Here is a 16,105-nt window from a genome sequence, read left to right as displayed (position 1 = left end):
TTTGCTTTTTACTTTGGGTGGGGGTGTATTTCTTGGTGGTTTTTTTGTTTTGTTTTGGTTTGGTTTTGGTTTTGGTTTTTGTTTGTTTGTTTGTTTTTTGGGGGGTTTTTTTGTTCTTTGTTTTAGAGAGAGGAAAGTACAAAGTTGAGTGAGTAGACAGGGAGAGAGGGAGGATCTTGGAGGAATTGGAGATAGAGGAAAGATGACCAAAATATATTGTGTGGATTTTTTTCAATTAAAAAATTGTATAAAATAAAAACAAAAAAAGAATATGCCTTGTACTTCCTTTTTTTTTTTTTTTTTGTAGAAGTTTGACTTGTTTTCTAAACAATATCCTGAGTTTATATTCAATAGGGCTTGCACATTTTTGTAATTAATGTCATTGGGGTTCAGACTGCTAAGTACTGCTGCTTATAGCCAAAGGCAGAGATGAGAGCTATAAAGAGAAGCTAGTAAACAAAATCCATAAACCAGAAATATAAAACAAAACAATATTGTTTCTGCTTTAAAGAGGCTTCTGATCTCCAAAGTTAATTGCAAGAAATATTTGGACAAAGGAGCATACAAAACATGTACAAGGAAAGCAGAGACAGTGGGGAAGAAATTCAGGGGAGAGGAAACTGAATTTTCTGTAAGTTAATTGCAAGTCTCAAGAAAATTAAAGTTGGTGTATTTGATTTTTTTTTTAATTGACCTAAGTTGTGTGTGACAAACATTCCTTTCCTCCCAGCATTCAGGAAGCTGAGGGTCTCGGTTACTTTTCTATTGCTGTGAAGAGACACCATGGCCAAGGCAAGTTATAAAAGGGTTTACTGGGTAGTTGCAGACCATCATGAAAGGGAACACGGCAGCGGCAGGTGCTGGAATAGCTGAAGACTTACATAGGACTTACAAGCAGAGAGAGGTAACTGGGCCTGGCATGGGCCTCTGAAGGATCCACCCCCAGTGACTTACTTTCCCCAACAAAGCCACACCTCCTAATCCTTCCCAAACAGTTCTACTGACTGGGGACCAAGCATTCAAATATGTGAGCCTGTGTGGGCTATTCTCATTCAAACCACCACACCAAAACAGAGGGACTGTGAGTTTGAGGCCAGCCCAGCCTCGGGCTACACAGTCATGTCCTAAAAAAAAAAGAAGAAGAAGAAGAAGAAGAAGAAGAAGAAGAAGAAGAAGAAGAAGAAGAAGAAGAAGAAGAAGAAGAAGAAGAAGAAGAAGAAGGAGAAGTTTGATCTATTGTTAATGCTCTGACACTCCCAGCAAGGAGTTATTTTCTTTAGATTCAATTGCAAATTCTATTTTTCTTATCTGTAAGCAAGTGAGGGACATAAGTCCCCAGCTAAGTAATTTGAAAGAGTTATGGAAACGGCAAAGTTAAGATAAGCAGTTAGGTGGCTAAAGTAATCCATGTGGAAGAGATTAAAACCAGAGGCCAGGTGTGAGCTCACAGCCTGCTGGCATACAGGCAGTCATAAGTGAAGCTACTTAGTTAGATACACGGGCTACACGCACCGTGGGACAGAGACAGTCATGCAAGTACGTAGTTAGCTACACACATTACACACACTATGTTCTGCAATCCGAGAGGTCTGGAACAGACGTCCAGGGCTACGAGCAGACCTCACTCCCACATCTTGGTTCTAATATTAATCTCCAGTGCAAGGAACCAGGACACCTGGATAAATGGTTGTGCCAAGGACAAGGACAGGAAAACCCAAGACAGGCCTGAGGACTCTTGTATCACAGTTATGGAGGTTAAAAAAAAAGTTTTTACTTGCAGTGATGTCATTATAAGCAGGGACCCCAAAGCCAAGTACCTCTGTGGAGGGAAAGGAAAAGACTTAATAAAATGGGCACACTGAACTATTACAAAAATAACAAAACTGACTGTGTGCCCAAGTGACTGTGAACATTCTGTAAGGGACATCATGGTAGCTTGAAGTCTTTTTTAAAGGTTGCTTTTGGTCAAAGGCAGTGACAAAGCCTGTAAAGGAAAGCATCACAGTTTGAAATCAAGCCAGAGAATCAACAATTAATAGCCATGTTGAGAACAAACTCAGCAACAAGAACCAGCTGAAACTGATTCTAGCTCAAATTACTGTTGAGACAGACTTACCTGACAGCGAACACAAAGGAAAAATAAAATGTGTGCTCTAGTGTTTGCCCAGCAAACACGCAGAATGCTTCCCCAGGAGTATCTTCTAGTAAAATCTGTTAGAGGCTGTCAAAGGATAGGCATCCCTTGGAAGCTGACACTAATATGGGGGGGTTACTGCCCACTTCAGTGACTGAGGGGTATGCTGGACAGAAGAGATGTCAAAGAGACCAGTAGGACCTGCGGAGTATGGTTAAATGTTCATTCTCCACACTTTTGGAGGCAAGGCTGGAAAGAGAGGACAGCGATCTTAGGAGCCTGATTCTTTCTGCTTCCAAGCTCTGAAGCTTAGACTCACACTCGGTGGGCTGAGAACACTACCACCCATCTCAAAGGACACGCTTGGCAGTTCTCGGAGATGGGCTCACTGAAGCACAGGCTCAGTTAATTTAAAGCTAGTCCCAGGGTCTGTGGTTACCATGGCTATGAAACTTCTCATTCTCCACCTCTTGATTTTTTTTTCCGAGCCAGGGTTTCTCTGTGTAGCCTTGGCTATCTTAGACTCACTTTGTAGACCAGGCTGGCCTTGAACTCACTGAGATCCATCAGCCTCTGGCTCGCTGAATGCTGGGATGACAGGCGTGTACCGCTGTGCCTGGCTCACCTCTTGATTTAGACAAAGAGTTAAAAGTAAAATAACATTACTTAACTGTAGGTAGCTCGTGCCAGTCTGCCTACTCCTTTGCCTCTGTGACTGGCTGCTGTTTTCAAAGGAAATGAAACAGCCCTGACTGGGCTTGCTTCCCGCACACCCACCATGCTTGCTTTATTGTTTCCCGCCCTCTCCAGGTGATCGCAGATTGATTAATAACTCCATTCCACGGCTGACTGCTGTCCCAGGTGAATCTAGTGATAAAACCATTACTTGTTACCCAGAATCACTTCTTTGTTTTCCTTTTTTAAAGAAGGGGTTTTTTTTTTTTTATTATTATATTGTATGTAAAAAGAAAAACACATATACCTGAAAGTGTACAGGACACAAGGTGTGTGATCATTAAATTATTTCTTGGCCATTTTTGTTCTTTTTTAATTTCTCCCTTTCCTCCCTCAAAACCATCCCATTGCTGAGAAACCCTCTGGAATAAGCACTCAGACACCAGGGAGAGTGGAAGAGGAGAAGTCACCAGTGAGTCAAAGCCAGGGCAGCTCCTCAGAGCTCTTGGTATTTGATCCACTATGTATTTTCATTTTGTATGGTAAAACCACACCGTGAGGTGGGCAAGCAAGCAAGCAAGATTTTGCAGAAGTGAGTGTGACAGTCAGCAGCCTGCTGAGGGCAATGACCCACTGTTTGAGCTATTTCTCCAGCCCGTTCATTCTGTTGCAGGTATCATGTGAAGCCATGCTTGGCAAATAGGGCAGTACCGCAGTGCTTTGAGTAAATCACCAAACAGATCAATGAACTATCATCTAATAATTGGTCTTGTGTGCTGAATTCCACCCTCATTCTCTCCTCTCCACCTTCATAATGCGCTATGAGTCTGCCTTACAGGAATGGGCTGGTACCCCTGGTATGTCATTTGCATTGTGCCCCATTGATTCTCCTTTGTGCCGCTAGCATTAATCCTTTCTAACAACATTTTGGCATTTTTCACGTACTACTCCTGTTTAGCATAAAAACAGCATCCATTTAAAACCATGCGTGTGTCTTTCCTGTTAGCAGCATTCAAGTCTAATCCTCTGGGACTTGGGGGACCATCGTCAGTGAATCTATGTGATTCTGAAGCAGCACTTCTTGAACAATGAGTTTTTCTTGATTTGAGCAGAGGGCCGGCTATGCTGAACTTGGCAGCTGCCTGTCTAGCTCAGTGGCATCGGAGGCCATGGACCCTGTCTGGCTATTGGATTATTAAGATGCTGTGTTCCCTAGCAGCCAACAATCTGAATAAGCTATAAGCACAATGAAGAGAACTTTATGGTACAAATGCGAGAGAGTGTGGTGGGAACAGACAGAGGACCTGTGGAAGAAAGGGAACTGCATCAGATTTGTGGATGCTGCAGGACCACGCAGAAGTCAGTCGGGTAAGTGAGAATTCAAGAAGGTAACAACTCTTCTTATCCTTGCCTATTTCAGAGAAATCTGCTCTTAGGAAAATGTTTGCTGTATTTATATAACTAGAACATTCTAATGTGTAACATTTAGAGTCCATGTAGTAATTTTATTTTTTGTCTTAAGATAGGAAAAATGCATTATCAGAGTTTTCAGTGCTTGTTACAAGTTTTTCTCCCTTTCTTGGATTATTCTTTATTTCATATAGAAAAAGAATAATTTCAAAAAGCATTTTAATAATCCAAGGAAGATCATGTGGGCTATATTAAATCATCTTGAAATATAAAATATTATATGATCTCTCTCATATGTGGAGGTTCGGAAAGGTGGTCTTCTAGAAGCTGAGAGTGAAATGGTGGTTATGAGACTGGAAAGTGGAGCAGACAGGAGGTAGAGACCGGGTCAGGGGGTACAGGTACAGATGAAAGACTTAGCTCTGTAGCATCCTGTAGAGTAACCACAGCCACAAATGGCCTATGACCTGCTTCAAAAGAGCTAGAGAAAAGAGTCTGTAATGTTCTCAGTACCAACAAATGATACAAATTTAATGTGGCAGTCTCCTAATTATTTTTATTTGTTTGCCACATGATCTCTATATATTTAATTACTGTACTTGCTCCATGAACATATGCTATAATTATTACATGTCAGTCAAAACTAAGGCAGGAAGAACTTAGAGCATAGCTTGGTGGCGGAAGACTCTTCTCTACCATTTACTAGGCCCTTGGTTCAATTCCTAATATAGAAAAAGATGTGTTCACAGTAACTTTTACATAGTTTAAAACAGACAAAAGTATTTGTTTAAGCTACTGCTATGAAACAAAGATATGACAATATGTAACTTCTGTAGCCTATTCTTATTAATTGTAACTTGCTTCTGTTTATAGGGAATTGATGGTTCATTTCTCATCACATAAAGTATATGTTCAACTTACTAATTCTTTTTGGGTTTTCAAGACAGGGTGTCTCTGTGTAGCCCTGGCTGTCCTGGAACTCACTCTGTAGACCAGGCTGGGCTCGAACTCAAAGATGCACCTGCCTCTGCCTCCCGAGTGCTGGGACTACAGGTGTGTGCCACCACTGCCTGGCCAGCTTCTTGCTTCTTTATATATGTAACACATTGGCATTAACTTGGTGTCAACCTAGCCTGCCAAACCAACCTTAAAGAATTTCCTATGTTTGCACACTCTCGTACTTTATTGGCAACTGGCATACCATTAATAGTTTCTGCTTTGCTTTTAGATAAATTAGGGGCAGGATGATGAAGCTTTATCTGGATTTATACAGAAGGAAATCTTGACTTTGCAATACCTAAGTTCACTGAACAAACCAATGGCTGATTAATTAGCAGTGTCAAGTGGAGTCTGTGTTTTCCCTCATTAAACTCTCAACTTACTGAAGTTGTTAATATTCCAGACCCATATCTTATCTTCCTTGCCTAAAGGCCTAAAGGTCATATTTTCCTTCTTTAATGCACAAAGGTTGGTCACCTTTCACAGCATGTGTCTTTTTTTGCATCTATCATTCTCAAAAGGACTGCTCATCTTAACCAAATATGATTTTTAAATGTGTGAAATATCACACCAAAAACCTTCTTAAGAGACTAAATTATCTGTATTAAATTAACTGCTACCTAGATACAATTTTGCCAATACTCCTCAGAAGGAAAAATCTTAAATCATCTCAAAAGCCTTATAAGTGTTATAATTTTAATTGGGGGTGGGGAGAATTTCACTTGGGTTTGTTTATTTGCTTGCTTCCTTGTTTTTCTGTTTGTTTATTTATTTGTTGTTTGACTGGGTATCCAGGCTGGCCTTGAATTTTAGTTTCTCCTACCTTACCTCCCTAAGTGCTGAGATTACAGGGGAACACCACCCTACCAAGCTGGCTTTGGATCTTAAGTGTCTTCTTAAGCCCCATTATTACAAGGGTGTATTTAGCCTTTGGCATTGGGAGGTGGTGGAGACTTGAAGAGAAACTTGTGTTTCTTGGGGTTGCATTCCCATTGGAATGGGCTGCCTCACCATAGATCCCAAGAAACAATGTAAAGCAACCAAAGGCACAAAACAACCTCTCCTCCTCCTCGAGCTGACTCCTATCAGGTAGTCACTGGAGCATGGAGAGCTAACTAACAACTTGAGGGCTCCAGACAGCACACAGAATTCCCCCTTTGCAGAAGACACACTTCAAGACCACAAGCAACTGCCTAAACTACAGAGTGTCACACTCTATATATTATTCTTGTATATATATATATACATACCTGTGTTTAATTATGCACATATATACCTATAGATGTATACATACATATGCTTAATTTATAAATTAGGAACATTAAGAGAGTAAGAAACAAAACTACTGATTTAATACAGCAATTATAATAGCATACTGTTCTCTCAGAATAACTCATTGTGCTATACTCACATTTCTGGAACTCTAGCTTCTCCTCCTCCTCCTCCTCCTCCTCCTCCTCATCCTCCTCATCCTGCTCCTCCTTCTTCTTGCTCCTCCTTCTCCTCCTCCCTCTCTCGCTCTCTCCTTCTTAGCCACCGTGAAATAAGCATTTCCAGTATAAACCAGAGACATGAAAGGAGGAGGAGCTAGAGTTCCAATATTCTTTCCAGAAATGATGATGTGACCTTAGACGACTACACATCTGATGAAAAGGGGAAACTGATAATGGCATCATGAGCTCCGTCAGGCCGCTTGAAGAGAAGCCCTATGGCACCGCCATTACAACCACTGACCTGACAATCAGATGGCTACTAAGTGACCAACCCTAAGAGAAGGGAAAAGACAGGTATATTAGTCAGGGTTCTCTAGAGTAACAGAACTTATAGAATAAATCTACACACACACACACACACACACACACACACACACACACACACACGAAATTTATTAAACGACTTACAGGCTGCAGTCCGCGTAATCCCTATGAATGAAAAGCCCAAGAATCCAGTAGTTGCTCAGTCCACAAGTCTCAGCTGGTCTACAGAATACACCAGAATCTCAAAGAAGTAGGCTCCAATGGCAGTGAAGGAATGGATGTGCTAGCTACAGATGAGCAGACAAAGAGCAAAGGCTTCCTTCTTCCACGCCCTTATATAGGCTTCCAGCAGAAGGTGTGGCCCAGATGAAAGATGTCTTCCCGCCTCAAGATCCAGATCTCCTGTGTTTTCCCACTTCAAGATCCAGAACAGAAGTGGATTCACCCACTTCAACAAAAAACAAAAACAAAAACAAAAAAACAAAAACTCTCACAGGTTTGCCCTCCATTTCTAGATTGTACTTCATTCTAGATATAATCAAGTTGACCAGTAAAACCAGCCATCACACCGGGCTAGACCTGAGCATGAATCCTGGCTTGGCTGCTGTTTACTATGACCACTGAGAAGGTGCTACAATGCTGTCCATGAAGACAGAAAGATTAGTGATAGCCAGGGGCTTGGGAGCTGACTACTACTCTATTCCATTGGTAGAGTGCTTATCCACCAAGCATGAGGCCCCACATTTTTCTCCCTAGCACTGTATAAATCAGGTGTGGTAATTTCAACACTGGGGTGGTAAAGACAGAAGAATCATAAATTCAAGATAATCCTCAGCTACATAAAGAGATTGAGGCTCGCCTGGGATACATACATAAGGCGCTGTCTGTGAAGTGGGGGAGAGGAGGCGTGTGTGACATTTGTCCTTCTCCGTTTGGTTTATGTCACTTAACATAATGATCTCCAGCCCCGCCCACTTTCCTGTGGATGTCATCACCCCATGTTTCTTTACAGCTAAACTAAATCCCAGTGTGGACATGTATCGCGTTTTCTTTATCCATTCATCTATTGATGGGACTTCAGGCTGGTTCCACGTCTTAGCTATCGTGAAGAGAACAGCAATAGCATGGCCTTGCAAATATCTCTGTGGTGTGCCGACTCTGAATCCTCTCAGGGTATAGCTAGGACTGGGATAGAGCTAGGTCATATGTTGATGTGTTTTCAGCTTTTGCAGAAACAGCCACACTGCTTTTCCTAGTGGCTTCACCAGATTGTATTTCCATCAGCAGTGCATAAAGGGTCCCCTACTGTTGCAGGACTTTCTCGACCCGCCAGTGGTATAAATGTGTGGCATGGAGACTTCTAATATATTTTAAAGCTTAGGCGTTTGGCTAGGGCAGTTTCCAAGCTACTACCTAAACTAACCTGACTATCCTAGCACAGCTACCCACCGTGTGGGGAGCTCTTTACTTCCCTCTACGCTCCAGCCTATGTCTGTTCCCTTCTGCGTCTTCCTCAATTCTCCAGCTTCTGCCACTCACTGAGGCACCTCTTACTTCCTGCTTCCGACTATTGACCATCACATCCTTACTACAACCAATCAGGTGAGACAACACCTGACACATCTCTTAGATGGCTCTGGGCATAGAAGGCTGTCTTACCTTCAAGTATCTGCGCAGGTGTGGAACGAAAAGTATTTACAAAGTTGAAGCCAGTGACGGGTGTAGAGAGGGTGATGCCAAAATCCTTCCAGCACTTAGCTCTCTGCTGGCACAGAATTATCAGTTGAAAATGCGGAGACACACCCTCACACTGCATGAAGGAAAGTCACCCCAACACTCTCCATGAACCTCAAAGCCTGCATTCCCCTGATGGGTAAGGAGATGGAACGATTTTTCAAATAACTTTAGTCATTTACATTTCTTCATTTAAGAACTATTTGTTCAATTATTTAACCCGTTTATTGTTTAGTTAGGGGGTGTTTGATTTTTCTGACTTGTCCATAGATACTAGACATTATTCCTGTGAGATGCGTAGTTGGCAAGGATGTTCTTCTATGCTGCAGGTCGTCTCGTAAGCCCTCACTCGCATCCCCCCTTTTCTGCACCTTCAGCTCCTCCACAGCCTCTTCCAGCCAAGCTCCAAACAACTGAAAATGGTTCCCCTCACTCTTTTTCTCTTACTCCCCTCATCCTATCTACAGGCAGGGCTGCCTTCATCTTTTCCAGAAAGGAGAAGACCCTCAGAGCCCAAGCACTCTGCACGCTCAGGGAATAACTTCAGGTCAAATAGCAAAGAGTTGCACAGCAGTCTCTTATTAAACCATAGCTCCTGGCAGTTTTCTTGGAGCCGGAAAGAAAGAACACTGCTGATAATAAAGAAAACCTTCCTGCAAGATCTCTTGGCTCTTGGCTTTGGGTAGTGATGGGTAGTGTCAACACCTTTAGTGCAAAAAAAAAAAAAAAAATCAAAAAACAAAATATGTTTTTCTATGGAGAGTGAAAGAATCAGCTCTAAAGGATTATTCCATGCCCGCTTCGAGGGACCAGTCAGTCAGGTTGAGCTCCACATGTGCCTGAAGGCTACAGAGGCAGCAACTGAGTCCTCATCAGTGGGAGCATCACTAGACTTTCACTGTGGCTCTGCTCTGGGCTGAACAGTACAGACATCACAGGCTTAAGATGCCGTGCACTCTGGTATTCGCCAAAATGCCCAACTCTGACTTATTGTGCGTTGAGCAGGGTTCCTCAACCTCAGCACTCCTGGCACTGTGGGATGGGTAACACTTTGTGATGGGGACCAGCCTGTGCTCTGGAGGATGCTGAGAAGCATCCCTGGCCTCCACACCAGCAGTGTCTCCCCAGTCATGGTGACCAAAAGTTTCTTAGTGGATAGAAGGGGGCCAAAGCCACCCTGTACCAGAGCTTTACATAATCAGTTAAATTCAAAGCTTGAAAAGGGCTGGAGCCACTAAATCAAAGCTGTGGGGCAAATATGCTCCTCTGGCATTGAGGCAGAAACACAGAGCAGAGCTCAGTAAAAGTCACTGTTGCCTGGCTCCCAGAGAGAAACCGTAAAACAGTGCACCCGAGAGCCTCAGGAACACAGTGGGATTTGCAGCTGCTGAGGGGAGCGTGGGCAGAAAAAGCCATGTCACTGAGAGTACTTAAGATGCTAAGTGGTGGACAGGTGTGTGTCAGAAGCCAGGGACCCAGGACTCATGTCCCACAATGGGATTGCACGGGACACTCTAAGATTTCTCTCGTTCTAAAACGACACTCCCCACCCGTCTGGTGATCCTCCTGCCTTTGCCTCCTTCAGTAAATTCTACTTGCCTGGACCACCTCAGCTGGCACTGCCCACCACTCTCAACTGAGTCTTTGTGCTATTTCCGACGTGGAGGAGTCAGTCTGCAGATCTCCTAACTTCTCCGTCTGCGCAGAATGAGATGGCTACGGAATAAGAGGATGGAGCAGTGGAGAAGAATTCCGCCTCCCTGTGGCTGGTACACAGTGCCTCACAGCAGCCAAGACCACTTGTCTGAAGCAAGGATGCTCTGTGCTCTCTTTGACATCCAGAGCTTTGATTCCCGCCGCCACGCCGCTCCCCGCCCCCCCCCCCCCCCCCCCCCCCCCCCCCCGCCCCGCCCGCCATCGGATGAAGATAAAATGGAGGGCATCCGTGTATTCCTATTCAACTCACAAAGAAGTACATGAGAAGCCATGCACGTGGCTGCCTCCAGGGAACCAAGAGAGAGCGGCTGAACAAATGTTCACTGCACAAAGCCCTGTGCTGGATGAGAAGGGCGGTTTAGTCCAGTCTTAGAACGAGCTTTGATCGCCGTCTCTGCTCTCCAGGGTGGTGAAATGAGGTAGCGTCCGTCGGTAAAGTGCAGAAGTTAGCCAGCTCAGTGAACACATAATCATTGCAAATGAAGCCACAGCGCCAGGTAATTGAATTCATTTGTCTCATAAACCGCATTCGACAACTCACTGCTGAAAGAAACACCGCCTTGGCTTGCGTGGTCACTCTCTGCTCTTCTTCTGGTATTGAGATCCCATCTCAGACGAGGTACCACAGATAATACCGAGGGTGTGAAGGATGAGAGAATCAAACACTCCATCCCACTCCACCCCACCCCACCCTGGGCTGCCAGTGCTCCCAGTCATGGGTGGCATGCAGACACTGTCCTGTTTCTTTACCCCGTCCACAGATTCTTCATCTCTCTGCATTCCTAAGCTTGCAACTGCCTTACGGTCAGAGGGGAGGACGGAGACTAAAGGGCTAGGAATGAGGGCTACGGTCACAAGTTAGACTTTTAATCTTACTAGTCTACAAAGCATGTTTATACACACAAAAGACCTGGAAGACAAAATTAGACAGAAAAACATTTTAAACAATTAGGTTTTTTTCCCTTAATATCAAGGCTCAAAAAGACTTTATCTGGATGGATGAGTTTGTTTGTCCATTCTTTCTTTCTTTCATGGACTAGAAGGAAAGGTAGACTCAACTAACTAAGGAGCAGTTTCTGTTGATTGCCAGACCAGCAATCATGAGACACATCTCGGGGAGTGAGCTTCAGGGCACTTGATCAAGTCTGTTCACCAATGTGACTCCCAAAGTCCCGTTCTCTAAGCAAGGTGCTCAGTGTCTTCTGCGGAACTAGTGACCCTCCTACGTAAGGTGTATTTCTGCAGCTGTGTAGAGTTGTTTAACTCGAGAATTTAAACTCATAACCTTCTGGCTCAGCACACAGACATTGTGAATGGCACCACATCAGCTAACATGCCGCCCCCCCTCCCCGACCCAGAGTTTCAAAACAGTCGCCTGACCTTACTGTGCAGCCAGGAGCGACTGACTCGCTTTCGGGCTATTAGCAGTCATGTCCCCAGAGAAAAATGACATTTCTGTTTAGAAGAACTAACTCTGTTTAGACACCACAGAACCCCTAAAAATGATTCTCCTGCACATGGAACAGCTTCCTGCATCTACTCAAGAGCTTAGTCACACGTGGGACATTGCATGGCCTGTTTTCGTCATTTAATTATATGTCAACCACATTCTTAAGTAACAGTATGAAAATCAAAGGCATTTTAAAATATTTTTTTTGCTGTTATAATAAAAGCACATCATTTCCCCCTTCCCTTTCCTCCCTGCAAACCTTCCTGGAAGACATTTTTAAAGAAAAGATCAAAAATGCTTTTCCAAAGGTTTTTTTTTTTTTTTTTTTACTAACTCTCTCCACCACTTTCAGCTAGGCTCCTCCCTCCACTGAGCCGCCCTAGACTGCATTCTTCTGGGTAGTGCCCTGGAACCTCCCAAGATACTCTCTCCAACCCCCACACCCTAGAGAGAGAGAGAGATTGAGAGAAAGACAGACAGGCAGACAGACAGACTGGCTGACTGACTCCGCCCTCTTCCAAGTCTCAATGCATGTGACAGAACAACCCTACCTTGCTGATAGGAATCTCCTCCCTCTCTACTTAGCTCTGGTCCCTGATGCCTGGCTATCCTTTTTCACCTCTTTTATACTCATTTTATAAACTCTTTCCCCTGTTCTAATAATTCATTTCTGTTGTGGTAGCAGTATAAAAGAGATTTACTGTTGCAGGCGGGGGATGGGGGTGGGGTGGGACTCAACAGTTCTGGTTGAAGGTTGAAAGGCTAGCACTCACCGCAGCTGTGGTTACCTGCACATAACCTACCTGATGTCCAACCAGTCAAACTTCCAACATGAGTGGGGGAGGGGCCCCTGGGGTTCCACCCTTGACAGAGGGCTGGAAACAACAAATGGATGTTGAAGGCGGGAATTTTGTTCTTCTCTGGGGACATGGCTGCTAATAGCTTGCCAGTGCCTCCTTGGGTGGCCCCACACCCATGCTCATGTAGACAGGACCAACTGGATTCAAGAGGGACCGTCAATAACAAAATGAAAAATAGAGGTTAGAAGGGAGATGGTGTGTTGGCTAATTTTATGTCAACTTGACACCAATCTGAGAGAATGGAACCCCAAATCAGACATTCCTTCCATAAGAATAGGCTACAAGCCTGTTGTGGGTGGGGCCACTCCTGGGCTGGTAGTCCTGGGTGCTATAAGAAAGCAGGCTGAGCGAGCCATGAAGGACAAGTAGTAAGCAGCACATCTCCATGGCCTGTGCATCAGCTCCTGCCTCCAGGTCCTACTAGGTTTGAGTTCCTGCCTTGACTTCCTAAGCCAAATAAACCCTTTAATCTCCGTGGCTTTAGGCCATGGTGTTTCATCACAGCAGTAGTGACCCTAACTACGACAGACAGGATGGGAGTCGCTAGGAAGAGGTAATGACAGATAAGTGTAAGCAAAATATACACACTGGGAACATTTTCAAAGAATAAATAAAACATATATTGTTAAAGATCGAGAGGTTGTATCTGGTAAGAGCCTTCTTCCTGGCAAGTCTCCAGGTGGCACAGGAAGTCACAAGGCCCACTTGGCCCTAGTGGCCTTCTCATGGTCCCTTTTCTAGTGCACCTGCTGTCACTGCCCCGCCCATGTTCCTCCCATGATCCTGCCTGTCACCCTCTCTGCTTTTTCTTAACTGTCTTTCCGCCATTCCCAAGCTGTTCCTTAATGGCTGCATCTATGACTGGAGACCAGCCAGCCACCTCAGCCAGGAGGGCTGGCTGTGTGGTGTGACGGAACAGTCTGCTGCACACCCTGTGAAGATTCTCCACGAACACTGACTGCCTGCTGAGTGAACTCATTCCCCTTACCCCACTCCCCCCACCCCTGGATCTAGAGCTTGTGGGAGGATGAAGTAATTTCCCTTCCTGCTTTATTTCCCTTTATTCACCCACTACAAAATGTGCAGTAGGCATGCGAGGCATGATAGCACACACATTTAATCCTAGCACTAAGAAGGCTGAAGCAGGTGGATCCCTGTGAGTTCACAAAGGCCAACCTGGTCTACAGAGTGAGTTCCATGCCAGCCAGACCTACATAGTGAGACTCTGTCTCAAAAAGAATAAGAACTGCTTTGGAATATATTATAAATTGAGCAATTTTATGGGTTCACCTCCTGAGCTTCCTTCCTGCACACTACCCACTATCCAGGCTGCTGCCTTGTCACCCCCACCCAACTCAGCCTTGGAATTTACCACCCTGGGCTCCATATTAAGTGTAGTCCAGCTGCAGCCTCCTGCCTTGCATGCCTGGTATGTTGGGAGGCAGGGGGAAGTCATCAATGTCTTATGAAGGAGAGATTACACCAGAGGAAAGGAGGGAGGGAGGGAGGGAAGGACCTGGGGAGGGAGAGAAAAAATATTAAGATATTTAAAATCCATCTGATTTCAAGTCTGCACAAAAACTTCCATAACCTGCAGTCACCCACTTTAAATGAATGAAAACAGCTAAACGCGCACAGGTCATGTGCACCACGCTAAATAAATACTATTTCCTAGATGTCTGTCACAATCTCAGAATCCGTGCAAAATGCTACAGAGTATGTGGTAAAAAATATTCCCCACACATTTCCTGTTACTTTATTTGCAATGAATTCAGAGTCATGCCTGTGCCCTCAGAAAGGTTAAGAAGGTTCACTCTGGGTAGATTCGTGATGACTAGAACAATTCTGAGATGAAATGTCTCAAAGGTAAAATTGCTTTATAAAGAAAATACTCTCTTTTGGGGGGAAAAATCTAGGATTATCACAGGAGCCAATAAAATCCTCCCTGCAATTCAGCCTATCCTAGATTGACAACATTCTACAGTGTGTGAGTCATGTCAATAATGTCGCACACCAGTCAGTGCCAGATCTGGTTCCAATTAACTGAATGATTAAAATGAAAAGATTGTCAAAGGAACATTTTTAGGTAGGTTCAAGAGATGGCAAAATAAAAATCAGACGCAATGATGTCAGCTTCCCAAAACATGTGCCAGCCACTTTCCTCTGGTGATGCCAGGTGTCTCAGCAGGGAGCCTGTGGGCAGCCTTCCAGGGCCAGCCGGAGCCACTCCATTTGGGAAAGAAAACTTTGACCTTTGGTTAGTTATGGGATCGGAAAAGGAACTTTGCAAGGCAACCAAACAGGGGCTTCTCACTAATTAGGCTGAGACTCAAGTGTTTATTACGATTGGGAGCAGTTGCCTGTGATCCATCACCCTTGCGTATGTGGTCAGAAAATCAACGTCCCCACACTTGCAATTTATAGATCTACCATTTTATATCTAAATGTCTCTTTAAAAAAAAAACTTTGTACTTCCTTTCCTTTTGGGGGGGGGGGGGGCACAGCTGCAAAACTTCCAAGAAGAGGAAGTTTGTGGCTGGCTGAAGATGGCTACTCTGGAGTTGAAGTCTAAGTTATACCAACCAGAACAGAAATCATTATTTTAGCCACCAGAACACAGAATGTTCTTGAGGAGATAAGTCATCAGATCAGAGAGCTGACTGCAGTGGTCCAGAAGAGGTTTAGCTTCCCTGAAGGCAGCGTAGAGCTTTATGCAGAGAAAGTGGCCACAAGAGGTCTGTATGCCATGGCCTAGGAGGGCTTGCTGTGCACGAGGCCTGCTATGGTGTGCTTCTGTTCGTTACGGAGAGTTGGGTCAAAGACTGTGAGGCTGTCGTGCCTGGGAAGCCCCAAGGACAGAGGCCCAAGTCCATGAAGTTTGTGGATGGTCTGACGGTTCACTGTGGAGGTTCTCTCAACCACTATGGTGACACTGCCATGTGCCATGTGCTCCTCAGACAGGGTGTGCTGGGCATCAAAGTGAAGATCCTGCTGCCCTGGGACCCAAGTGGTAAGATCAGCCTCAAGAAGCCTCTGCCTGATCACGTGAGCATTGTGGAACCTAAGGATGGAATCTTGCCCACCACCCCCATCAAAGAACAGAAGCATGGAAAGCCAGAGCCTCCTGCCAAACCCTCGCTGGTGCCTATGACATAACAGGGCCTTGGCAGCTGCATCTGGAGGCTGGATGTTGTCCTGTAAAGATGTTTAATAAAATCTTGCACAAAGACATTTTGATCGTATTTTCCCTCCCTCAGTTCCTGCCAGATTATCACTACCTCCCTACCCATCCAACACTATGTTCTTTTTTCTCTCTTTCAAAAAAAAAAAAAAAAAAACCAGACAAAGGCTGGGTGTGGTGGCACACACC

The 16,105-nt window shown here is 44.5% G+C and overlaps 1 pseudogene; it reads left to right on the top strand.

The window, feature by feature from the left end:
* LOC127190172 (40S ribosomal protein S3-like) overlaps positions 1–15,891 on the top strand; it is a 52,759-nt pseudogene extending 36,868 nt beyond the window's left edge.
* The last annotated feature ends 214 nt before the right edge of the window (positions 15,892–16,105 follow it).

Source organism: Acomys russatus, chromosome 5 (assembly GCF_903995435.1).
Source record: "Acomys russatus chromosome 5, mAcoRus1.1, whole genome shotgun sequence".
Classification (NCBI taxonomy): domain Eukaryota; kingdom Metazoa; phylum Chordata; class Mammalia; order Rodentia; family Muridae; genus Acomys; species Acomys russatus.
Note: the sequence above shows the minus strand (reverse complement) of the source record. Positions and strands in the feature narration are given on the sequence as shown.